Source organism: Mastigoproctus giganteus, chromosome 3 (assembly GCF_048544385.1).
Source record: "Mastigoproctus giganteus isolate SK-2022 chromosome 3, ASM4854438v1, whole genome shotgun sequence".
NCBI lineage: Eukaryota > Metazoa > Arthropoda > Arachnida > Uropygi > Thelyphonidae > Mastigoproctus > Mastigoproctus giganteus.
The window spans coordinates 154,258,567-154,284,875 of NC_143577.1; the positions used below are offsets into that span (position 1 = coordinate 154,258,567).

The window sequence follows — 26,309 nt, forward strand, 5'->3', positions numbered from 1 at the left end:
ATCTCTGGGTACGACCAGGCTGCCATGCACGGAAATTGAACTTGGCCTGTTATAACGTACGATCACTCATCGGTGAAGACAGGATATTAGAGCTGGAAAAGGAATTAGAAAATGTGAATTGGAATATTATCGGTTTGGCTGAAACAAGAAGAAGAAATGAATCACTTATAAGTTTATCAAGTGGAAATCTGCTGTACACCAATGGTAACAGTGAAAGGAGTGAAGGTGGAGTTGGGTTTCTGGTCCATAAAGATTTTAAAAACAACATTTTGGAATTCAAAAGTACATCACCAAGGGTGTCAAGACTAATACTCAAGATTTCTAAGAGGCACAAGCTAAAGATTGTAATGATTTATGCGCCAACATCGAGCCACGATGATGAAGAGGTTGAAGAAATGTACACTGAAATTGAGAGTCTTCTAGATGAGTCTTCTTCTAGAAAACCCACTACACTATTATTATGGGGGACTTCAATGCTAAGGTTGGAAAAAGGCAAAACAGCGCAGAAAGAGGAACTATAGGAAATTTTGGAATTGGTGAAAGAAATAAAAGAGGTGAAAGACTTGTGGAATTTGCAGAATCTCAAGGAATGTCAGTAATGAACACTTTTTTCAAGAAAAGGGTGAACAGAAAGTGGACATGGAAGAGTCCAAATGGATTAACAACTAATGAAATTGACTTCATCCTCACTAACAGAAGATATATTGTGAATGATGTTACCGTCCTGAATAAGGTAAATGTTGGAAGTGATCACGGAATGGTAAGATGTACACTTGATATAGATGTAGGAAAGGAAAGGAAAAAACTGACTTGAGTAAATAATACAAAGGTCTTTGAAATAACAGAGGAGGAGAAAAAGCAGTATGTACTGGAACTTAAGAACAAGTTTGAGCTTCTGCAGACTGCTCAGGACCAAGATATCGACGAGGAATATTACAACTTTCTGAAAGTGGTAAAGCCCAAGAAACCTATAGGGAAACAGAAATCCAAAGAAGAAAAAATTAGTCAAGAAACACTTGTCATGATGAACCAAAGACGACAAATGAAGAGCAAGAAAAACACTGACAGGGAGAAAATTGAGTATACTGAGTTATGCAAAGCCATTAGAAAGAGACTCAGAGAGGACATAAGAAGATTTAACACAAGAAAAGTAGAGCAAGCATTAAGGGAAAACAAAGGATTTAAATCAGCAGCCATGAGTAGTAATACAGAAAGACAAATGATACTGAAACTGAAGAATAGCGATGGTGTACTTATAAACAGCAGAGAGGGCATAATTCAAATAGCAGAAGACTACTATAGAGAATTATACAAGGAGCGAGGGAATGATACCAGCAGTGGGGAAGATGGATTGCAAAGTAGCAACACATACGACATACCCGATATTCTTCCTGATGAGGTAGAACATGCATTGAAGAAAATGAAGAACCGGAAAGCCCCGGGGGAAGATGAAGTTACTGTAGAGTTGTTAAAATTGGGAGGAAGAGACATAACACAAAAACTGGCAAGGCTCTTCACATTAGAAAAGGTGTGATGCCTAAGCAGTGGAATAATGCAATCATAGTTTTGCTGCATAAGAAAGGAGATAAAAGAAAGGAGATAAATCAGAAATTGGAAATTATAGACCAATTAGCTTGTTATCCCATATCTACAAGTTGTTCACAAGGGTCATTACTAACAGATTAGAAAGAATACTTGATGAGAATCAACCGAAAGAGCAAGCTGGCTTTAGGACAGGATTCTCAACTATGGATCACCTTCACGTAATATCACAGCTAATGGAGAAAGCAAATGAATATAAAACACCATTATGCCTGGCATTTGTGGATTATGAAAAGGCATTTGACTCCATACAGCATAAGGCAATGTTTCGGGCACTGGAAAGACAAGGCATAGATACTCCATATATTATGATTTTGAAGAAAATATATGAGAGTGCTACATCCTTTATTAGACTAGACAAAGACAGTAGCAAATTTAAAATCGAGAAAGGAGTTCGACAAGGAGACACAATATCTCCGAAGCTGTTTACTGCTGCCCTTGAGGAAGCTTTCAGAAGATTAGACTGGTCGCAGAAAGGAGTCAATGTGAACGGAGAGTACCTAAACCATTTACGATTTGCAGATGACATTGTGGTCATAAGCCACGATCCCAAAGAATTAGAGGAAAATCTTAATCAGTTATGCACAGTTAGTAAGGATTTTGGACTAAAGATGAATATGGCTAAAACAAAAGTAATGATGAACAAGTATGCCACGGAAAGGGAAATAATGATTGAAGGAGCAGTAATTGAAAAGGTGGAGTCATATACTTATCTGGGACAAGTTATTAGCTGTAATAATGATAAATGGCTGGAAGTCAAGAGAAGAATAAATTTTGGATGGATAGCATTCAGGAAATATAGTCACATACTGAAGAGCAATATCCCAGTTTGTCTGAAACGTAAAATAATGAATCAATGTATACTCCCCACCATGACTTATGGAAGTGAAACTTGGGCACTCACCAAAAGAATGGAAGAGAAGCTAAGAACTACACAGCGAAGAATGGAACGAATTATATTGGGAATTAGAATGTTAGATAAGAAGAGAAACACATGGATTAGGCAGCAAACTCAAGTAAAGGACATTCTTATCAAAACTAAAGAACTAAAATGGTCTTGGGCAGGACACATAGCTCGAAGACATGATGACAGATGGACTAAGAAAATAACAGAATGGTACCCAAGAGGAGCTAGAAGAAAACCTGGAAGACAAAGGCAGAGATGGGTAGATGAAATTCATGAGTTTGTGGGTAGTAAATGGATGACCAGTGCTCAAAACAGAAGGAACTGGAAAGTTGCTGGAGAGGCCTTCATCCTGCAGTGGATTGAAAATGGCTGATGATGATGATGATATATATATATATTTCATAATGCTCGATCTGATATATACATATATTTCATAATGCTCAAATCTGGTAACAAGCATTATGACTGCTTGATATACATTGATCTGATATATATATCAGATTGAATCTTTTCACTTTTTTTTTTCCTTCTGCAGTTTCTTATTAATTTCATAATCAAGTAATTTGCATATAATCAATTATGAAAATATTAGAAACAGAGAGACTACTGCCCAAGTAGTAACAGAAATTTATCTTTAGTTTTGATAATGTCATATCGAATCCCTCCACACTCATTTTTCCCCCCTCGGTTTTCTTGTTGTCTATCATTTGCATATAGTTGATTATTTTGATTATTAATCATTTATTATGCCATTTATTATGCTCACTGACTATGACTATGAATAGATAGGGCAGGTTGTTCAGTGAGAAAAGATGACTCCACTCCTATATAAAACTTTTAAGTGATGCTAGTTTCAGAAGCAGAAATCGTAACAAAAATCACTGTATGCAAATTGAGAATTTCATGTAAAATTTATTTAGACAGAAGAGTTAGATTTCTATTACTGTTTGCAAAATTAATTTTTTTCTTTTTTTTTTTTTTTTTTTTTTGCTAACATCAGAGCAGTGCTGTAACTATGTAACTAACACTAGCAGACAAAATGGTATTATTATTATTATTATTAGCCATTTTGTGCAAGGAAGCCTGAGGCTTATGCTGCACCAGCCAAAAAAAAATTTATAAATTACCCTGAGAGAGAGAGAGTGTCAGAAGGAGAAGGGAATCACCAAGAAAGAGAAGAATGATGATATCCAGCTCAGAACCCTGGGTGTGCCAAGCCCATACTAACCAGACATGAGCCCTGTATTAAGGGGACGGGGGCAGGCAGGGGTTTGGTTTCGAGTGACTTGATCCACTTGAGGAAGATGTCAGTTGTCATGGAGAACCAGAACTTAAAGACATGATGTAAAATGTAGCAATCAATATTTTGATTAATGAGCACAGTGGACTACATTGTTTGCATAATTTAACAAATTTAATTATACATTTAAACTAAACATCCATTTCAGAAGTCTGTGTGCCTTATTCTTCTGTGTTTAAAACTTAATTTAATAACAAAATGTTTAATAGTTAAACATAGTATCAAAATGCACTACATCTTCTTCCTGGATTAATGCAACGTGCACAATGAACAAAGCATACAGTGAGCAGGAGGAATGTAGAATTCTGAATCTAGTCATGTGGGGGGCAGTCAACTCAGTTTTGGTTTGGTTTTGGTTTTTATGGTGCATGGGTGACTATCAGTTTTGGTTATTGTTGCTGAAGGATGATGCTTTTGTAGTATTGATTCTTTTGTTTCATATTGCCTGGGGGTTAACAGTTGTAAGCCATTCTTAGCTGGGGACAAATAGGAGCTTCCTGTTAACCCTGAGTGTGGGAGCTCTTGGTAGTGCTGCTATGGCTTTGCGATGGTGCCATGCAGCCAAAACATAGCCGTGAGAGCAAGCACCCAGGAGCTTCTCCCCTTGCCCAGGCAGTCAGCTCAGCCTGCAGCCAAGCAAGGACTTCCAACTATCAAACCTTAAGTACCTACAACAACAGAATCAATACTACAATAACAGGCAGCACCCTTCAATAGCAATAACTAGAACAGAACTGACTGTTCTACACGACCATTTGACTAGTTCCATGTTCTGCACACTTGTCCTGTTCATTTCATACTTTGTGTCAATCCAGGAATAGTGCATTTTTATATGTTTAATTTATAAAAATTTGTTACTAAATTAAATTTTACTATAGTAAAAGCAGACACAAACATCCAAAATGTACAGCTCTAATTTAAATGTATTGTTTAAGTAATTGAATTTGATAATTATTACAACAAAACAGTGCAGTATGCTCATTAATCAAAATATTTCTCTAAATTTTTCAAAATTTTTATGTTCCCAAAATTGATTAATAAATATCAACTTATCTGAGCTCCTGTTTCTTTTAAGGCAAACAAGGAAGTTATAAGACAGTAATCAGTGCATTATAGCCTCAGTTGCTGATGCACCAACAAATCTAACAACTGCTCCAATTTGTGTAGCAGTTTCAAAAGCCTTTCTGAAATTCTGAGAATATGAAATTATGAATATTGCGAAATTCTGGAAATATGAAACTTCATATTATTTCTTAATAAAACATAAATATTTAAACAATGCTACATTTACATTTATTACATTTTTTACATTTATTACTTAAAAAAACTATTAATTCTAAAAATTAAAAATATATATATTTTAGACGTAAAATATGGACATGAATCTATTAGTTTGAGCCATTTTCCAGTGAAAAGGCCATTAAGCACACAAAATTGTAATGTGCACATAAACATATATTTCTTCTTATTTGTGCACAAATACTATTAAAATTTTTTTCAAAATTTATTTCAAATTTGATGTGCTTTGTGGCACAAGAAACAAGACCTACGTATCTTGCTACCTGCAGAGTAGTGTTATCTTGATTGAATATTGTTTTATTTCTGCATCTTTATTTATGCAAAAGCAGTAACAAATCTTCTGGAAAGACCATGGTGAGAACGTAAATTTTTACTTAACTCTTGGGAGTTCAAAAGCAAGTAATCCTAAAATTAAATATGTAATTTAAACTTCATGGCAATGTCAGCACCTGTCTGTTTCCAAGCTACCCTTCATGAAATTAAAAAAAAAGAGTAGTGGCATGAATGGTGGCATGGCACCCAATAGGTGTTTCCATTTAAATACTCTGCAGAAACTGCAAAAAAAATCAGAAACTATTGCAGTAAAACTTTGAATGTGTTTATTAGGAAGCTAGAAAAAATTACATATTTTTAATCATTAATTAAAGAGCGAACATGGGTACAATTTTTGGGAGGCACCTGTCAGGTCCTATATCATCACTGACATGTTAACTAAGTTTTCTTTGCCCCATTGGAAAATTACTTAGTCAGCATTTAAAGAATTGGTGGTGGATATTCAAGAAGTTGAGCCTGTTTGTGCAGGGAAATTTTTTACAAACTGGAAAGTAGAATAAAGTGTGCTTTTATCAGTAACACTATAGATAAAATTTCCAGCCAGTGGAAAGATATTAATATACAAGAGGGAAACAGTGGCAGAAAGAACTGAAACTTGAGGAGCACAGTATTAGTGGAGTAGACATGTAGACATGTATAGTATCTTATGTAGGACGGCACCTGAACGAAAGTTCATCTCCGTCTTTGTACACTGTGATGGTTACAGAAAGCACTGTAACAGGCCAGAAATGTGTGTAACGTTATGTTCGTGCAGTGTGTGTGTTGTTGTGTTGTTTAGTTGTTTCTGGCCGTTTTGTCACCAGGCAGGCGATCACCTGGAAAGCCTGCCCAGTGTCCGTCTACACCACGGGGAGGTAGGCCACAACTGCGCAAGAACCATGGCCAACCTCAACAGTCACGTACTGAATGTCCAAAGAGGATTTGGAGCCATTCAAAAGAACCCCGCGCCAGCAAGCCGGCAACAGCGCGCACACACACACACACACACACACACACACACACACACACACACACACACACACACACACACACACACACACACTCCCAGGAGAAAGGACAGCAGAAGACGAAGAAATAAGGATGAGAATAGCATAAAGTAAAAAAAAAAAAAAAAATAAAAATAAAAATAAAATCTTTATCCATTTCTTGCCCACATCTGTATGCAGTGCTGCCCAAAGTGGTCCACAAAGAGAAAAGGTGTATTGTCAAACAGAAGTTGTAATGTCATTCAATCATGATCGGCAGGAACAAGTTCTAGATATAATTCTGAATTCTGTTAATCTGGAGTGGTGTCAGAAGTCTCTGGTAGATGACGGTATCACTGAGCAGAGGTTTAGTTGAAGAGAGTCTTGATAAAGGATGAGTCAGAGAAGTGCAGCATCTGTCAAAATCTTTGTGTGTTCTTGAAAGCCACAACAATTTTGTATATGACGTCATCAGGACGACGAGGCAGCGCACAGTTGTATTATGATTTATGATGCATTTTCAGTTTCATTTCTTGAATTAACATTGAGGTTGAGAGCCTTCCTGCGATTAAAAGCAGCATTGCAGAAGGTTTGAAGGGCCTGGAAATTGTTGACAGAAATGAGTATCTTCTCACCTCCGGGACACAAGTTTGGTACTGTTGCCTTAAGAGCCGATCTTAGATCATCGTAAATGGAGCATTCAAAAAGTACGTGAGGAGAGTCTTCCGGTAGCCCACATCGACAGGAGACTGTATTGGAAAGTCTGAATTGGTAGAGTTTTGCGTTAAGCGAACCATGCCCAGTTAGTATGTAGGAGGTAAACAGTGAGGGTGAAAACCATTTTCTGGTGGATGATGCAAGTAGTGCAGTTACGTCGGGAACGAAGTTTTTGGTGATAGCTCCTTTTTCGGTAGAATTCCATCTATTCTGCCAGGTATTCACTAACAAATTCCAGCATCTGGTTCGCTCAGTTTTGGGATCAGTCTGAGGGTTAACAATGATTCCCTGAAATTCCACGGAAATGCCTTTGCGGATGTAAAAGCAAAGCCCTCTAAACACAACATGCAAGTCAAGTGGTATGGTGCCTGCAAGAGTCTGTAAAGCTGGAGTTGATACTGTTCGGCAAACGTGAAGTAGGCTGAGGAGAAAGCAACGTTGAATAGTGGATAACTTGGTTTGTACTGTTTTGAGTGCAGTACGTCTAAACCAAAGGCTGGCAGCGTAGGTTGTAATTGGGATTATGGCAGCATTGTAAAATAGATGTAGGGTTTTAGTGTTCAGTCCCCAGTCATGTCTGGTAATTTGGAGCAGCATCGCGGTAAAACTCTTAACTTTGACAGACAGATGTTGAATATGCTCAGTAAAGGAAAAGCGGTCGTCGATGATGACTCCTAAAAATTTGGTGCTTCGGACAAGTGGAAGTGATTTCTTGTCAAGTTTTACAACTGGTGGTCTGCGATAGTCTAATTTGTGTTTAAAAATCATGATCTTCGATTTTGTTGGGGATAATTTTAATTTGTTCTTAGAGGACCAGGACGATAGTTCAAAGAGTACTTTATTGGCATAGAGTTCTAATTCAGATCTTGAGTTTCCATTCACTAAAATGATAATGTCATCTGCATACGCAAGTTGTCGCACATTTTGAAATTCAGGAGTCCTAAGCAGCCAATCATCGAGAACTAGGTTCCAAATCAAGGGACCTAAAATAGATCCTTGGGGGCAACCACGGGAGACAGATCTGTTAATCTTCGTGCTTTTAGTGATGACGGTGACGGTGCGATCAGCAAAATAGTTTCTAACAAGTTTATAAAGCTGAAGAGAGCAGTGATTGGAACGGAGTCTGCTGAGGGCACTTTCCCACCATAAATTATCAAAAGCGCCCTCAAAATCGATAAAGATTGCCATAACGTACTTGGAAGTGGAGCAGTCAATGAGGTGGTGGAGTTCTAATAAGGCGTCTTCGCATCCAAGCCCTTGCCTAAATCCGTATTGAAGAGAGGATGTGGAGCTTGTGGCTCCCTGCAGTGTGGTTATTTTATTGGCAATTAATCTCTCTAACACTTTTCCCAGGTGAGAGAGCAAGGCTATGGGGCGGTAGGATCTCGCATTATCTAGTGGCTTACCAGGTTTATGTAAAATCTTAAGAATGGCGTGTTTCCACGGTTTGGGAAACGTTCCAGTATTTAAGCAGTTGTTGAATAATTTAAGTAGAACTTTGGGCCTTAGGTCATAAAAGTGTTTGATAAATATGTTGTCAATCAGGTCATCGCCAGGACATTTGTTTGACTGAATTTTATTCAAGATTGAAGTAAGTTCTTCTGCAGTGAATGGACTTGTTTCTTCTAAAGGAAGGTATTTTTGGTTTAAATCACGAATAGATAGATGGTGTGAAGTGTCAATAGTGAGATCATCGTTAGGCAGCAGTTGGTCCAAGATGGCATTTATGGAGTCTGTTAGTGTAATAGTTTCCATACTGTTGGAGGTAACGGAGTTAAAAATGTCACCCAAGATCATTTTATTTTTAGCAATTTTATAGATGACGCCCCAAGGATTATTATTACTAGACGTACGGACAAAATTGTGCCAGGATTGCAATTTGCTTTCATAAATCAATTTTACGTATTTTCTTTTGAGAGTTTTGTATTCTTCATGTAATCTGTTGACTTCTTCTTGAGGCCAAGTACGCCGTTTACGCTGAAAATTTCTTCTGGCTTTATGTACAAGTTTCCGAGTAGAGGATAGTTCGTTATTCCACCAAGGTGTGCAGTTAGTTTTTAGTTTCTTTTTATGCGTAGATTTCTGAATTGCAGTGATGATAATGTTTTGAATCTGCAGTGCTAGTTGTTCGGTGGTAAGAGATTTAAAATTTTCTAGGTTGTCTTCAGGCAATTGAGAGAGAACGGAACGATTAAAACGTTCCCATTTTATGTTTCTAAGAGAGTAACGTATGAGATTACGAAGAGGTTGTTGAGGAGCAAGAGTTGATCCCAGCAGGAAGACGATGGAGCGATGGTCACTTGTCGTTAGGTCGGTTTCTACGTGCCAGTCAATAATATAAGGAGCAATACGGGCTGTAGCCAGAGAGATGTCTATGTTTGATTCACCCAGGGAATTGGAAAAGGTACATGGCTGGTTTGGTTGATTCAAGACGGTAAGTTGATGGGAGAAGATGGTATCCTCAAGCAGTAATCCCCGCGCATCTGTGAAAGAACTATGCCACAATGCAGACTTGGAGTTTGAGTCGAGTAAAATTAGCAGAGGAATAGGGCCTAATAAACTGAATACGGAATCAATATAGTGTAAGTGAGGAGTCAAGTCAGATGACGGGGGGCAATACATTGAGATAACATAAGTCGAGTGATTAGGACTCAAGACTTGAATGCAAATAGCATGCTGTGATGTTAAACAGGACAAGAGTAAAACGTCAACATTTTTATTAAATATTACGATGGCTACCTTAGGATCTGTATGAGTCGGTTGTAAAATCCGAGAAGAGCAAGGATATCCGACAATTCGTCCTTTTTTATGATATGGTTGTATTAGTGGAGTAGAGTAAGAAGACAAAGAGCCATCTACCATCACTCACAGTGAGTGGTCAGAGAGAAAACTGGATACCTGATTGCAAAAAAAATCAGCAACCATAAAATGGGAGTTTGTTTAGAAGACCTTTATGCCAAATGATCAAAAGCTTTAGAAATGTTAAGAGAAACTGATAAAAGTTTCACCAGACTTTTCTATTTATTTAAATCAAAGATGAGTAACATAAGCCAGTATATCACCAATGGATTAACACTGATCGGATCCATATTGACCATCATTTATCAATTGGATTGGAAGGTTTCAAAGATAGCTTAAGAGGTGATGGCTGATGAATTTCTACATTACTTTGGAAAGAGGTGAGGTAAGTGCAGTGGGGTGATAACTGGATGGGAAGAATTTGTCATCATTTTTTTAGGAACTAGCTGGATATATGCAAATTTTCAAGCAGAAGGAAAAACACCAGTGGAATAAGAAAGAGTGAAAAAGCAACACAGAACAGGAACACAGGTTTTAAGAACAAGTGTAGAAATGTCATCAGGGCCTGTTTCTTGCTACCAAGATTGTTCAGAATTCTTCTAACAACTCTCTGTCGGAAGACCACAGGAGGCGCTGAGTGGAGCATATTAGGTGTGGTAAGGAGTTATTTACCCAGGTCTTCAGTACAAGAGTTACAAGAAAAGTAGGATGCTCAGAAGTTAGCTTTATCTTTAGCTGAGGATGCAATAGAACCATATAGGTGACAGGAGCATCTATACAGAAGCAGACAATAGTAAAAAGATGGACAAAAGTTGCAAACCAGTAGCTTTGCAGGAGACCACAATGCTCCAATACCGTTTGGACAAGAAGAAACAAGTTTTATACTCTTAGTCTATTCAAAATCTAGTTTTTGACTGTTCAATAACAGCTTTACAATTGTGGCAAGCTTTTTTGTAGGCAGAAAATGAACCTGGAGATCTGGATGCGAGCCATCTGCAATATGCAATGTTCGTCTTGAACAGTCTTAGCACATTTCTTGGAAAAGCAAGGTCCCATTGCACTTACTAGCCCATTCAATTTGCCTAAAGAGAATTTTGTCATACTCCTCAGTCATTTGTCTTGTAATGCAACCAAGATATTATCTTCCCTTTACTGCAGGATGAAGTGGAGTGTGGAATAAAGGATTTCATCCTTTTGAGAATAATTTCACTGATACAAACTGAGAAAACATTGGGAATCAGAAGATTTGAAACAATAATCCAATCAAAAAAAAAAGAATGAACAAAAATCTTGCACATCACAAGAATGTGATCTATGAGATTTCCTATTTCCCATTCCTGGAATGCCAAATGTGATAAGACTGAGAATGGCCACAGGAGAAAGCGATAGTGGTTTCATTGGAGAGGAGACAATCGCCAAGTTATTGTGTGAAGTGCATAGAGGATATGTGACATTGACCATTGTAGTTTGAAGGGTTATTTGCGAGCAAAAAGATCAAGTGTGTTTGACATGTGGTTAGGATTGTCTGCTATTCTAATAGGTAAAGGAAGAAGCTGTGTTAGATCATTAGTAATTGAAAAAGCCTCACCTTCTTGACCAGCTGGGTTCATGTAACTAGAAACTGGTTGAAGTTGTGAACATTAAAATCACTGAGGAAGACTACTCATTGTTAGGAAAGTTACTCTGGGGAAACTAAAGTTTCAAGGAAAGGAAATCAAAGTGTACCAAGTGATTAGTGGTGTTGGGAGACTGATAGAGACAATAAATGAATTTGACAGAATGGGGCAGTAAAATTTTAAACCAGAGGAGACATATAATATTCTGGGAGCCACCAACTTGAATGGGGGTGGGGTAGATTTGAAATGTGAAAATTTCACAAATTTTTGAGAAGATAAATTACATCTCCTCTTGTATAAAGTGAATGAAGCGGTTGAAGAAAGATAACAATAAAATGTCATGAGATGGTACGTCTTCATTTATCCTAAATAAATTAAATTAGCATTAGTAGAGGCATATGATGTAAAAAAGGAAGCTATTATAGCGTCAGCCAAAATAAACCCTTTCCGTTTTACCCATCCATTCACGCCAAAAGTTTGTCTAGTTCAGTATTGAATTTATTTAAGCTGTCAACTTCCACAACAACAGATGGAAGTTTGTTCTAGCAATCAATCATCCGCCTGCTAAAAGAAAATTTCCGCACATCTATTCTACAACTGTCTTTGCTCAATTTGAATTTAACCCCCTCAGGTGCGGAATCTGAGCAAGAGGAAGAATCCCATCAGCATTGAGTGTGCTCAAACCATTCAAGGCCTTATACTTCTCAATCAGATCACCTCACAGGTACCTAGTCTCCAGAGGCTGTAACTTGTAGAACTTAAGCCTTTCTTGGTAACAGCAACCCATTGTTCCACTCACTAATCTTGTTGCCCTTCTCTGTACTTGTTCCAGCAGCTCTACATCTTTCCTAAAATGAGGCCTCCAGACCTGTATACAGTGCTCAAGGTGTGACCTGACCATTGTCTTATACAAGGAGAAATCACCTCCTTATCCCTGCTAGCAAAATGCCTAAATATCATTGACAAGACCCCATGAGCTACTCTTGCAGCTGTCTGCACTGCTCAGAAAACTTCTATCTGACTGCTCAATTACTCCCAAGTCTTTTTCATTCTCCAATACCTTGAGTGTAGTACTGCACAGTTGGTACGTTACTTTGGGGTTACAGCTACCGATATGCAACACTTTGCCACCTCTCAGCCCATCTGTCCAACTTTTCTAGATCCTGTTGCAGTAGCATACTGTTATCAACAATACTGCCACCCTTCGTATTGTCTGCCGACTTTGAAATTTATGCCTGATATACCTTCATCAATATCATTGATAAATACAGAAAACAACGAGCCCAACATAGACCCCTGGGGGACACCATTAATAATATTAGTCCACGAAGAGCAGTTTCCATTGATTACTATTCTCTGTCTTCTCCCACTCAACCATCACTTTATCCATAGTAGCAACTTGCCATTAATGCCATACTGCTACAATTTTACAGTATCCTTCCGTGTGCAACAGTATCAAAAGCTTTCCTAAAATCCAAGTATATGATATTAAAATTATTTTTTTGCATCCAGTTCCTTTGGGACTGCATAGTAGTATCCAATATATTTGTCTAGATGATCTTGTAATGCTTCTTTCATCAGTAACTCCATTATTTTCCATGGAACAGAAGTTAAACTAACAGGTCTGTAATTACTTGTGTCACCCTTTGATCCCACTTTGTGAATTGGGAAAAAATAGGGAATTGGAATATATGCAAATAAACATTTGCATATCTCCATGGGGACTTCTCCTGAGTCCAAGGAAGCAGTCATAATTATGACTAAGGGTTTGCCTACTTCCTTTGCTGCTTCCTTTAATATAACTGGATAAATCCCCCCCCCCCAGGTGCCTTTCTTATGTTCAATTTCAACAATTTCTCTTCCACTTTGCTCTCAGTTATTACAAAATCATTTAGCTCCCTTCCAGAGTTTGATAAGCTTCTGGCCTCCACTTCCCTACAGAATTCCTCATGTTTGAATATAGATGCAAAATACTCGTTCGGAAGAAGAGCTTGTGGGCTTTTTATTGTTAAGGTTTTATTAATTCGCTGTTTGGCACGGTTTAAAACCTGTAGTGATCTTAACATGGGTGACGAACCTGAAGAAGTTCCTTCAAGTCCAGAAGTTCATTTTGAACCTATTGTAAAATTGCCCCTTATTGAAACTAAGAATTTGGAAGAAGAAGAAGAGGAATTAATAAAATTAAGAGCTAAGTTCAGATATGACAGAAAGGAACAACCACCAGAATGGAAAGAGCAGTGTACAGGAGAAGTTAAAATTTTAAAGCATGTAAATCAGCAATCTTACAGAATTTTAATGAAGAGAGATAAAACACTTAAGATTTGTGCCAATCATTATATTCAGCCATTCATGGAACTGAAGCCTAACAGCACAAGTGATCGAGCATGGGTATGGAGTACTCCAGCTGACTTTGCTGATGATGAAAAAGCAAAGCCAGAATTGTTAGCCATTAGGTTTTCAAATGCTGAAAATGCTCAGAAATTTAAAGCTGTCTTTGAAGATGCAAAGAAAGTGGCAATTTTGGATCAAAATTCAAAGTTTGATGGGCATACAGAGGAGAATGATATTCCAGTTGATGGACCTCAGAAGGATGGAAAGGAAGTGATTTCTCAACTGAGTGCATTGACTCTGACAGACTTGCCACATGGTAATGGTGAAAGCAGTGAAACAACATATGTAAAGGGTGAAACTCAAGATGGTATGCTAGATAATAAAAAGAATAATGTTTAATATCACTTCTGAAATTGAACGTTTTTTTTAATGAATTGCTACAGCTCAAGACTTCTAGGTCTGTATATTGTGTAAGAATGATATACATCAGAACATCAATAAATGTACCTGCATCTTTGCCTTACCTACCTATCGTTCAATTTGTTAGCTACCTGAGCAAAATCATCAACAGTCGAACCATTGATATCAAGTGGACCAATCTGATTCATCCCCTTCCTTCTACAGTTTACATAAGCAAAGTGGTCTGTACTGTTTTTCTTTGCATCCTTTGCCAAAGATTTCTCGTAATCTGCCTTTGCTTGCCTAACTTCCTTTGTGACTTAATGATTACAGATTATCTTATATCTACAACAGGCATGTATGTCTCCTGATAATTTATATGCGTTCCATGCATTTTTCTTCTCTGCACTAGTCTCATTAGTTCATCTGATATCCATTTAGGTCTAAACTTTGAACAGTATTTCTTATTGGTATGAAATGCCTAGTAGCTTCCAAGATTAATTCCTTGAATGCTTCCCATTTAGAATTTGCTGTTGGTGACATCAGTTGGTCCCACTGTATAGAATTTAAAAACTGTGTGAAACCACTGTAGTAAACTTTATGAAACAAAAACCCTTCCCTTTATCCCCAACGGTAGTTACATCTTTGAGTAAATCCCTCATCAGTACATTGTGATCACTGCCACCTAGTGGTTCCTTTATCTGCGGATTCTTTATGCATGAAGAATCACTACTGATAATCAGATCAAGAGTATTACTCCCTCTAGTTGCCTCCCGAACATGCTGATGTAAAAAACAATCATCCAATAAATCCACAAAAGCCTTGCTAGTGTGTGAGTGACCAACTGACAAATTCCAGTCAATATCTGGGAAATTAAAATCCCCCATTATAAGATTCTCTGATTTACTGGCCCACTCTATTTCCCTGTAGAGTTTCTTATTATATTCATCAGAGTCATTAGGCCTATAACACACTCCTACTCTCAATTTTGATCTCCCAATGCTTATGTCACACCAAACTGACTCGACACTGCACTGTCCAGCAATGTCAACTGGCTTCACTTCCTTGGATTTTATGTGTTTTTTAACTAATAGCATAACCCCTCCTCCCTTCCTATCCTGTCTATCCTTTCTGTACACATTGTACTTCCCAAATGGCAGTTCTGCATTCCTTATATCTGTGTGACACGACGTCTCTGATATCCCAACAATATCTGGCTTTGATGTTTTGAGCAATACCTCAAATTAATCAACTTTATTTACCAAAATCCTAGCATTGCTGTACATGTAAGTATACATGCACCTGTTCCTATTCTTAGCTACCCTAACACAACCCATGTGTTTACTTGTACCGCAGTGACTCCCAGCAGTCTCTGAAATACCCTGCATCTTGTTTTCCAGGCTGCTGCTCATTCCAGTAGAAGCAGTGCAAGAATCACTTTCACCTCTGCCAGTGGCTACTGTTAATCTGTTAGTCCTTGTATCCCCCCAAGCTAGCAGTTTTCCGACCCACCTAACACTGCCTCAATAGCATCAGCAAATATTCTTGCACCCTTTCTATTTAAGTGTATCCCATCCCTGTAGAAGCAGTCTCTCCTGTTAAAAAATACAGACCAGGCTGAAAAAAAATTCTACCCCTTGAGCCTTGCACAATCTTTCCAGGGCTGAATTGATCCACAAGGCTCTCATCATATATGCCCTCCTATGGTGTCGGAGCAGAATTGGCCCTGAGTGCCAAGCATTATAGTGATCAAGCGATTCTCTGGGTGATTTTTAAAGTGTTTTCTCAAGGCTATAGTTTTGTTCATTTGTTAAATTTTTTTTTATGTTATCATTAAGTAATAGTAAACTTAAGTCTTACAAATTGTAAGTAAGTTTCAGAAAGGGAAAACAACCTTTCTTTTTTTTTTTTCTTCTTTAAACTAACTTACTTACTTTCATACCGCTTGGTCACTCCAGCGGCACTGCTCCTGCCTTCCCGTGGTGGGGCCGGTAAACTGGGAGAAGAAATCCACTCTCCCGGGGCTGAAAGAGCAAAGATGGAAAACAGTACATTTCCACCTTTAGAGCCATCGAGCTCTAGACTACCTAACAAAGACACCGAAAATGACTTCTCTCAACTCAAGAGGTTGAAAACAAACTCTCAAGAGGAGATACCAACATTCCTCATACTTCACTCTCTTTCAGACAAGCCTCTGAGTCAACTATCCCCATTTCTTGTGCAGAAATGAGTCTGCCGCAGGTTCACCAAAAGCAGTAAGGCGACTCCAAGCTGGGGATCTGGTAGAGACCCATGGGATCCCAGCATTCTGCAAAGTTGTTAAAAGCTGACCACTTTTGGCGGACAACCAATAAAAGTTACTCTTCATGCCACCCTAAACTTCTCAAAGGGAGTAATTTCCAAATGGGATTTATTAACAGTATCGGAGGAGGAAATCATGAAAGAGCTAGGTGAACAAAGAGTAATCCAAGCAAAGAGGATCATGACTCGGAAAGATGGTATTCTAGCTCCAACTAGGAGCATAATCTTCACATTTAGCTCACCCATCCTACCAACATCTGTCATAGCAGGATATCTCCATTGCCGTGTCTGTCCTTATATTCCAAATCCCATCAGATGTTATAAGTGCCAAAAATACGGACACTCCCAAACTGCATGTCGAGATGGGGCAGTATGTCCTAATTGTGGATCAAAGGAACACAATCAATCCGAATGCTCTGCTACCACTTCTCATTGCCCAAACTGTAAGGGTAATCACCCGGCTTTCTCCAAAATATGCGATCTATGGAAGCAAGGGAAAAAAATCCAAAAATATAAAGTGGAGAACAAAGTTACATATTCAGAGGTGATAAGACAAATAACGAAAACAGAGCCAAAGCATACATATGTCACAGCTGCTCAACAATTTCAGTCCATAGCTATTCAAACAGATATTTCAGTTCCTCCAAATATATCCATCGCTAATTGGGCACATTCCATACTCTCTCCTTCCAAACAGTGTGCTCTGCAGCAAAAAAACGAACAAGCCAGTAATACCCCAGTTACTATTCCAGCTGATGTCCCTCCAACAGCAAAATCAAAAGTGACAGAAACCACAAAACCACAACCTCCGATTTCATTTGGAATGGATATTGATCAACAGAATGAAGCTGATGATGGAATTTTGGAACTTCATGCAACTGATGAAATGGACATGACACGTCCTTGCTTTCCTAAGAAAGAAAAAGTGAAAATAAATAGACACAAACAAGCTACAACTAAAAAGCAGTCAGAAACCAAAACAACCAACAAAACCACTTAATGGAAAGAATACTTCAATGGAATTGTAGAGGCTTTCGCAACACAAAAGATGATTTATATGATCTCATCAAATGCTATGAATCAGCAGGCATATCTCTTCAGGAAACATATTTAAATTCACAAGTGTGTCCTACCATAAAAAATTACACTATTTTCAGACGAGACAGGAGTGACTCGCCAGCTCGTGGAGGGGTGGCAGTTCTTATTAGAAACAATGTTTCATCGAAACACCTTCTTCTTCAAACTCCTTTTGAAGTAGTGGTAGTATGTGCTGTAATTGGGACCACTCTTACAATAGCATCTATATATATCCCTCCTAATTTCTCATTCTCTTCAGATGACCTAGAAAATCTAATAGACCAACTACCACATCTGTTCTGCTTGCTTGGAGATTTCAATGCACATCATTCTCTGTGGGGTTCTCCAAAAATAGACAGGAGAGGTAAATTAATAGAATCACTTCTTGATATTTGTCAACTTACTCTTTTGAACTCTGGTGAGCCTACCTATATCCATTTTTTTACAGGATCTATAGTGCAATAGATCTATCAATCTGTTCTCCCTCTATATATACCAATACGGAGTGGTTTGTTCTCGAAAATCCAATGAGTAGTGATCATCCACCGATCCTCTGCAAGCTGCAAACACGTATAAATCCCCTTTCACTGCGTCGCTCCACTTGGAAATTTCGTAGAGCACATTGGAATGAATAGTAGTAGTAGTAGTAGTAGCAGTGGCATTTGATGTAAGAAAGCAAGTGTATGAGCTTATGCAGCATCAGCCAAAAAAAAAAAAAAAAAAAAATCACACCATTCCCTCCAAATGCCTGTCCAGTTCCTCCTTAAATTTATTCAGCCTATCAACTTCCACAACGACAGATGGAAGTTTGTTCCAGCAATTAACCACCCGCTGGCTAAAGGCAAATTTCCGCACATCTAATCTACATCTGTCTTTTCTTAATTTGAATTTATGCCCCCTTAGGTTCGTAATCTGAACAAGTGGAAGGATCCCATCAGAATTCAGCGTGCTCAACCCATTCAAGGCCTTATATACCTCAATCAGATCACCGCGCAGGTGCCTAGTCTCCAGCCACTGCAATTTACAGTGGATATGCCTCACATATCCAATTTAATGACGAAATAGTCCACTCCCAGCCCATAGATAATGTTACAGAACACATAACTAACCAAATATTGCAAGCTGCCAATTCTGCAATACCAAAATCTTTGCAGGGGAAGCGTAAACACAGTAATTCCTGGTGGAATCAGGATTGTACACAAACTAAACAGGAAAAAAACAAAGCTCGGAACTTGCTTTGCAAATTCCCAACAACTAATAACTTAATCACCTTTAAAAGGCTGAAAGCCTTTTAAAGGTGATTAAGTTATTAGTTAATCGCCAAATAAGACGAAAAGCAAAAAAAAGATGCTTTTCCTCAAGTATAAATAAGGACACGGCCAGCAGAATCATCTGGAGGAAAATACAAATGCTTAACGGCAAATATGTTCAGGCCTCAGCTACAATATTAAATTGGGAAGGGAAGGAGTTGTCATCACTGGGAGAAATAGCAAATGCCCTAGCGGAATCATTTGCCAGTACATCAGCAGTATCCACCTACAACCCAACCTTTCAATGAATTAAAGAATCTGCAGAACAGCAAAAGATCAAGTTTTCTACAATAGTTTCACATCCATACAACCAGCCATTCACATTAACAGAACTTTTAGGGGCACCAAATAAAACATCCAGTACCGCTGCTGGTCCTGATGGGATCTGCTACATAATGTTAAAGCAACTTGACAACAGAGCCAAAAGAACTCTATTAAAATATTACAACAGAATATTCTTAGAAAATACCTACCCAATCTCCTGGAATCATTCAATTGTTCTAGCCTTCCCGAAGCAAGGAAAGGATCGCTCCTTTCCACATAACTACCGTCCGATTTCATTGACTAGTTGTTTTGACCAGGTCCGATTTCACTGACCTGGAAAAAATGGTGCACAGGCGGCTAATGTGGTTCCTGGAAACAAACAACTTGCTAAACAATAACCAGTATGGTTTTCGGAAGAAGCGGTCCACGCTAGATGTGATGATAAAAGCAGAAGCAAACATCCGTAATGCCTTCATAAGGAGAGAACATCTAGTCATGATTAATCTCGATATTGAGAAAGCGTTTGATACCACCTGGCGATATGGTGTACTTCAAGATCTTCATTCTTTCGGCTTGAGAGGGCAGTTACCCCAATTTCTTTAAAACTTCCTATGCCACAGAACGTTTCAAGTTAGACACATGAACAATTTATCCAAATCATTTGAACAAGAGGAGAGTGTACCGCAGGGTTCCATTCTCAGTGCAACATTATTTTCAATAAGAATTACAAATATGACATGGGATGTACCAAATACAGTAGAAACGTACATGTTTGCCGATGATCTCATTATCTCTTGTAAATCCCAAACTATGAATACCATTGAAAGGCAACTTCAATTTTCTATAGCTAAAATAGAATCATGGGCATTATGGAATGGTTTCTCTCTAGCAGAAAAGAAATCCACTGCAATTCATTTTTGTAAAAAATGCAAACTACATCCGGACCCAGAAATATATTTAAAAAAATGCCTAATACCTTTTACCAACAAGTTCCATCTATTGGGATTATACTTAGACAATAAACTTAATTTTGCTTCTCATATAGCTTATCTGCGGACAGTTTGTCTTAAAAAACTGAACGTCCTAAGAGCAGTCTCTGCTTTGTCCTGGGGTGCTGATAGAAGCTCTCTCCTACATCTCTATAGAACTTTAATAAGATCACGCTTGGATTATGGGTCACTGGTCTATGACTCTGCAAGGAAAAGTTCCCTACTACGTCTGGACACCATCCAGCGTCCTGTGGGAGCCTTCAGAACATCCCCAGTTCACAGCCTGTATATTGAGGCAAATGAACCTCCTCTTCATCTCAGAAGAAAAATTTTACTGTGTAACTATGCAGCAAAGATTAAATGTAATCCATCCCACCCCAGCTGGCAGTACTTGTTTTACCCTCAGTTCACCATGCTATATCAAAATAAACCCAACGAAAACCACCCTGCAGGGCTTCAATTGCAAGAACTCTTACTCAATTGGGATATTAACTTTCAGAACATATTCAAGGATCTTGCTACTCCAAGATTTCTTCTTAAGATGGGGAAAATTCTCCCTGGCAAATATCACCTTTCAACAGCTACACAAATCGCATTCCTTGGCCAACTCAGAGAAAGTACAAATTTATATTGATGGATCAAAAACAGATGTGGCTATAGGTGCTTCAGCAGTTTCTTCCACCTTCTCAGTAGCTCTGTCTCTTCCTACTGAATGCAGTATCTATACCGCAGAATTATTTGCAATAAAACTGGCTCTATACAACATAATCAACTTCCATATTGAGCAATCTCTTATATATACAGACTCCTTGAGCACAATAACTGCATTTCAGCCTACTCTTTCTCCCTATCACCCCATTTTTAAAGACATCAGGTCTAAATTATCTTACTATCAAACAGACAACCAGAAAGTTACCTTCTGCTGGATCCCTGGCCATGTCGACATCCCAGGTAACAAACATGCGGATTCCGCTGCTAAACATCCCGACTCTGGATTTTCCACTCAACTGAAAGTGCCCTACACTGACTACAAATCCAAAAAAAAAAAAAAAAATGTAGAAAATAATGGTCTCATCTCTGGCAAGCTCAAATCAATTATAAACTATTGCAGATTAAAAAAGAGCCTCAACAGTGGTCATCTAGTTTCAGGAGAAGCAGAAGACAAGAAGTGATTCTGGCAAAGCTCTGCATTGGTCATTCGCATCCAACTCACCTGTATTTGCTTATGGGAGAGAACCCTCCTCTGTTTCTTTTGTCAGTCGCACCTAACAATAAAACATATACTCATTGAATGTTCTGAACTTTCAACTGTCCAAAAATCCAGCTTTAGCTCCCTATCCAACTTACAGGAACCTTTAACATTATCACATATTCTCAGTAATAAAGCAAATTTGGAGGAACTGTTTCAGTATTTAAAACACATAAATTTGTATTATTGTATCTAATTATAGTAATGTGAAGTTAGTAATAACTAAATCAAGAACAGGCACAATATGGCCCAAGAGGCCCTTGTGCCAAAAAACCTCAAATACTGCTACTACTGGGCAGAATTGCAGACACTTTAAAATTCAACCCTAATTCACAGCTTTTTTTCAACAGTGACCTGTACTTGTTAAGTAATTCCGCCGGTCTCCTACTCTTTATATCATTAGTGCCAACATGTACAACAATATCACCTTTTGTGCCCTTAAAAGATGATATCCGCTCTACGTCATCAGCCTTTGCCCCCTGGCAGACATACCCTGGTCCTGTTTCACCTATCCTTTTTACATAACATGTTCCCCGTTTCCCTGACAATAGAGTCACTAACAACTACTAGTTCCTGTGGGACCAGCGCATTCTGCCATGGGGGTTGCTGCTGTGTTGCGTGATGATCAAGTGCAAGCTCTGGCGTTGATGTGGGCAGCTGAGAGCTTGGTGGGCCCCTCAATTTAGATCCTTCGAGGGCATCCACCCTGTCCTTCAAGCTCTTATATAGGCCCATAACAACACTGAGTTGTCGCCTGATTTCTTCACACTCCTTATATCGCGCGCACACACAGATACAACCCCCTTGGCAATATCATGACCCGTACCTGATTGCTCCCCCAAACATCAAGCAAGCAGTTCATTTTAAAAGGCTGTGATTCAGAAGGCAACTGCCCCTCCTTCAGTTCTCCCCTGAGCCACAGCACTCCATTTAGCTTGAGCCTTTTGCTTTGCTGCTTCAATTTCTGTTTTGGTTGATTCAATTTCAATGAATTTTCAATTTCAGTACAAAATTATAACCCTAAACTTGTATCCCAACACGGTTGGTAACACTATATATATTTTTTCAGTATCGAGTATTATCTTCGAGTTTCGTTATATAACTTCAGTATCAAGTTATGTATTAATTATTTATGTTTCATTTGTAAAATCTAAGTCATTATATGTATTTAGTTAAAAAGTACAATTTAATTGACAACGAAGTTTAACAAGATTAATAAATTTTACTGATTAATTGATAATATTATATACTATACTATACTAAGCTAACGCTATCTAGTTCAGGATATAATGTATCATATAACAATGGCGGCAAGTTATGAACGGTAAATCTATGGACACTTAAGTATTAATTAACTTCCAAAATCTCGCTGTCTCAATTCAGAATAAACCAAGGATCTTGACTAGGTCTATAAGCTACTTATAGAAAATAATTTAATATAACAATTAGTCAATAAAGCGGCTAAATGTAGCTAAAAAACTTCCTGTTCGCCGGCTCAGCAAAATTTGTAAAACATGTGGATGGGATACCCTTACCAATACTAATTAATAACCACAAAATCTCTATCTAAGTTAAAATTTAAACTAAGTATTGTAATTAGGAATATAAAAGTACTCTAGAAAATAAGTTAATATGCCAATTTAAGTTAATAAAACAGAAAAAAACTTCTCTATTTTCCGGAGCCGTAAAAACTTCGCTTGCACAAGGCTACTCTTGTTCCCAAATTTTTTTTCCTCTGTTGTATTGGCTGAAGTTACTATGTGATTCATTGCATCCGCTGTGGAATTGTTCTGTTTAAAGCCATATAGTTTACTGGTATGCAGATTTGCTTCTGTATAGTGGGTAGTCTTCTACAGGTAGCAGGACTATGGGTCCATATTATCTGGATTGATATGGTGGCTTTTCAGGATTTTTGAGTATGATGCATAGGTTGGCTTGCTTCTGTGCAGCAGGAAATTTACTGGCAACAAGACAGTTGTTATACAGCTGTAGCAAGTGGTCTGGGTAGACTGAGGCTAACTACCTTAATCGCACCTCAAATCTATTGGTGGGAAAGAGCATATTTGGAATATTAGTTACATGTCCTTCCCTGTGTGGTTTGGACCCATCAGTTGTTACTGTTATATTTATAATTTTCCCTCTAGGTGGTGCCTCCATAACCGGGTGGGCAGGAACAGCAGTGCATAGCACACGCTTCTTGATTAGACCGGGGTTCGAGCCCATGACCACCAAATATGGAGGATGCGGAAAGGTCTGGGAATGACCACCGCATATCCCGGAGCAATATGGCCTTAGTTGCTAATGCTCCTAAAAACCAAATAACAAACAAACATCCCCTCTAGGCAGCTTGTTCATGACAATCCAATAGATCACCCTCTCCCTTGAAGTCAGTGTTCCTGGAGGCTTTTTTTCTTCTTATCAGGCTAGTATAGGAATTCCTCAGGGCTTTCAGGATACTTTCAAATGTCTTTTAGGGCAGTTACATCAGTGAGAGGCCAGGATCTACGGGCTCTCTGAAAGGCCTTTCTCATGTGGACCCTTTACCTGAGAAAATCGAATTCCGGGCTCTATCAGACTGCATATTTTCTAAGCTGATTTTTTAATTGTTGTGCAAGCTGTTTTCAGGACTGCTGCAACTTTTTCAGCATACTGATCTGGTTGCAGATGGCTATGTGCCTCTGGAGAAACATCCTATAAATTAATCATAAGTGATTCCACAAAAGTTTCCCAATCATCTTTCTTCCCATTAAACCTGATTATATTGTTCATTGGTGGTGTCTGGTCAATCTGGTGCACCAGGCTAAAAGTTATAGATCAAAAGTTATAGTCTGGTGGTCAGAAGTTGTCCAAGCTTCTTGTACCCACCATTCCATAAATTTTGTAGCAATAGCACTAGTGGCAAAAGTGATTTCATAGCTAAAAAAAAATCCTCCAATTTGTTTTCCATTGTTGGTACCACTGCAGTCATCAATGTGGCTATGCCACAGGCCTGAATGACATGACAATATGACAACAGTAGCTTGCTGTCAGAGAATGTGGTGTGGGTAGTCTGCAGGTAATGAATGCTAGGGGTTATGTCTGTGCCTGCTCTATAGTGTAGAGAAATGATGTGGTGGTATCAGAGATGGCTTGTAACTGAGCACAGGCTGCCATTAGTGTGTAGATCTTGGTTAATGTGAGAGAAGTATTTCTAATTACTAAAACTGCCCAGGGTGGTGTCATCAGAAGATTCAGTTACCCTATACGACAGAGTATATCCCTGGACCTTACCAAATGGGTGTAAGGCTCCTTGTCAGTCAGTATGTCAATACGCTCCTTCTCCATTTTGATATTTATCTCCTAAACCACTGATTTTGCTCTCTGCGCAATTTGTTGAGGGAACTTGAGCTTCCCCCCAAAAAATGTGCAGAGGGCTAGTTATTTAGGTTATTGGCCATAATCTATTTTTGATTTGAACTGCTTTAGTGCTTTCTGGTGAATAAGTGCCATACAGAATCATGCTTTCGGGCGTGGTTCTGTATGGCACTTATGGTGTGTACTATATCTGTGGCCTTGGACTCCACAATGTCCACAAGTACCATCCTTTTCAGTGCATTTTTTTAAAAATTAATTAATTTATTTATTGTACTAGGTGGTCCCAGCCAGCTTTCATGGCATCCCCGCCACTAATCATAATACTGTACAGATAATTACAGACTTACAGCACTAATTCCCACTCCATTACAAGATATTGAAGTTTTGTGTTTCATGTACTCGCACCATTATAAGACATTGAAGTGCTGCAGTTCATATAAAATGTATTTGGAGTCCCTGCCACGAAAAGCAGCTAATGAGAAATTGCAATCAGTGTATACATTTTCAATGTTTCACAAGTTTCAATGTTTCGCGAGTTTCGCGCTTCCTGGCCTTTACTGCTTTCTGAGATGGTAAAAGTTCTGTTATTTTCACACTCAAGATTTGGGTTCTTGAGGCAGACTCTCTTAAAAAATTGTTAACATTTGTAATTATGCCGACTATTGCGAATACTAGGTACGGTATTTGCTTTGTTTAAAGCTAAATTCAGCCTGTGATTGGCACAATGTGTGTAAATAGTTGAGAGGCTGTATTTTCAAAATTCTTGCTTGTACTCCTCTCAATGCCCCACTCATGTTAGCACCACCATCATAACCTTGTCCACGGAGAAATGCAATATCCAAATTTGCCCTTTCCAAAATGTCAATTATAGTGTCACTTAAACATTCACCAGCCAAGTTCATAACTTTGGTAAACCCAAGAAAAATTTCTTCTATAGTGCACTTTTCTGTGTCAAAATACCGAACACAGAATGAAAGCTGTTCGGAAATGCTATTGTCGGTTGTTTCATCAGCCAAGATACTATAAAACTTTGAAAATTTAACCTTTTCAACAATTTTACTTTGTATAATTTCTCTGCAGCATTTAATTAATTCATTTTGAGTTGTTTTACTAATAAAAGTAGCATTTTTTCCAACAGTCTGCAAATGGTTTTCAAGGATCTTGTCACCGGCATCAATATGAAATCTTAATAATGCCTTGAAATTCCCTTTCGTCTTCAACTTATCATTGTTGTCTTCGTCTTTGTCTACGAAAATGGACCATCACCTCCCTGACCCCCCAAAGTGATATTTTGCATTCCCAAAATATTATAGTCAATGATTGGTATTAATTTTTGTCCATTGGTTTCTATTCTTCGCTTGTTAGCACTGTCCATTACTACTTCAATACTTAATGTTTTACCTTACATGATGTTGATAAAATGCTGAGACCTCGCTATGTTGTTCTTATGGTATTCATTTTTCTCATGTACTTTGAATTGATTCTTGGCATTTTTGT

At 38.3% G+C, this 26,309-nt stretch overlaps 1 protein-coding gene and 1 pseudogene across 1 annotated transcript in view; both read left to right on the plus strand.

Moving 5' to 3' along the window:
* LOC150088338 (uncharacterized) overlaps positions 1-26,309 on the plus strand; it is a 100,902-nt gene that overhangs the window by 67,163 nt on the left and 7,430 nt on the right. The window lies entirely within an intron of this gene.
* Positions 9,532-14,268, plus strand: LOC150088339 (ran-specific GTPase-activating protein pseudogene; annotated as a pseudogene).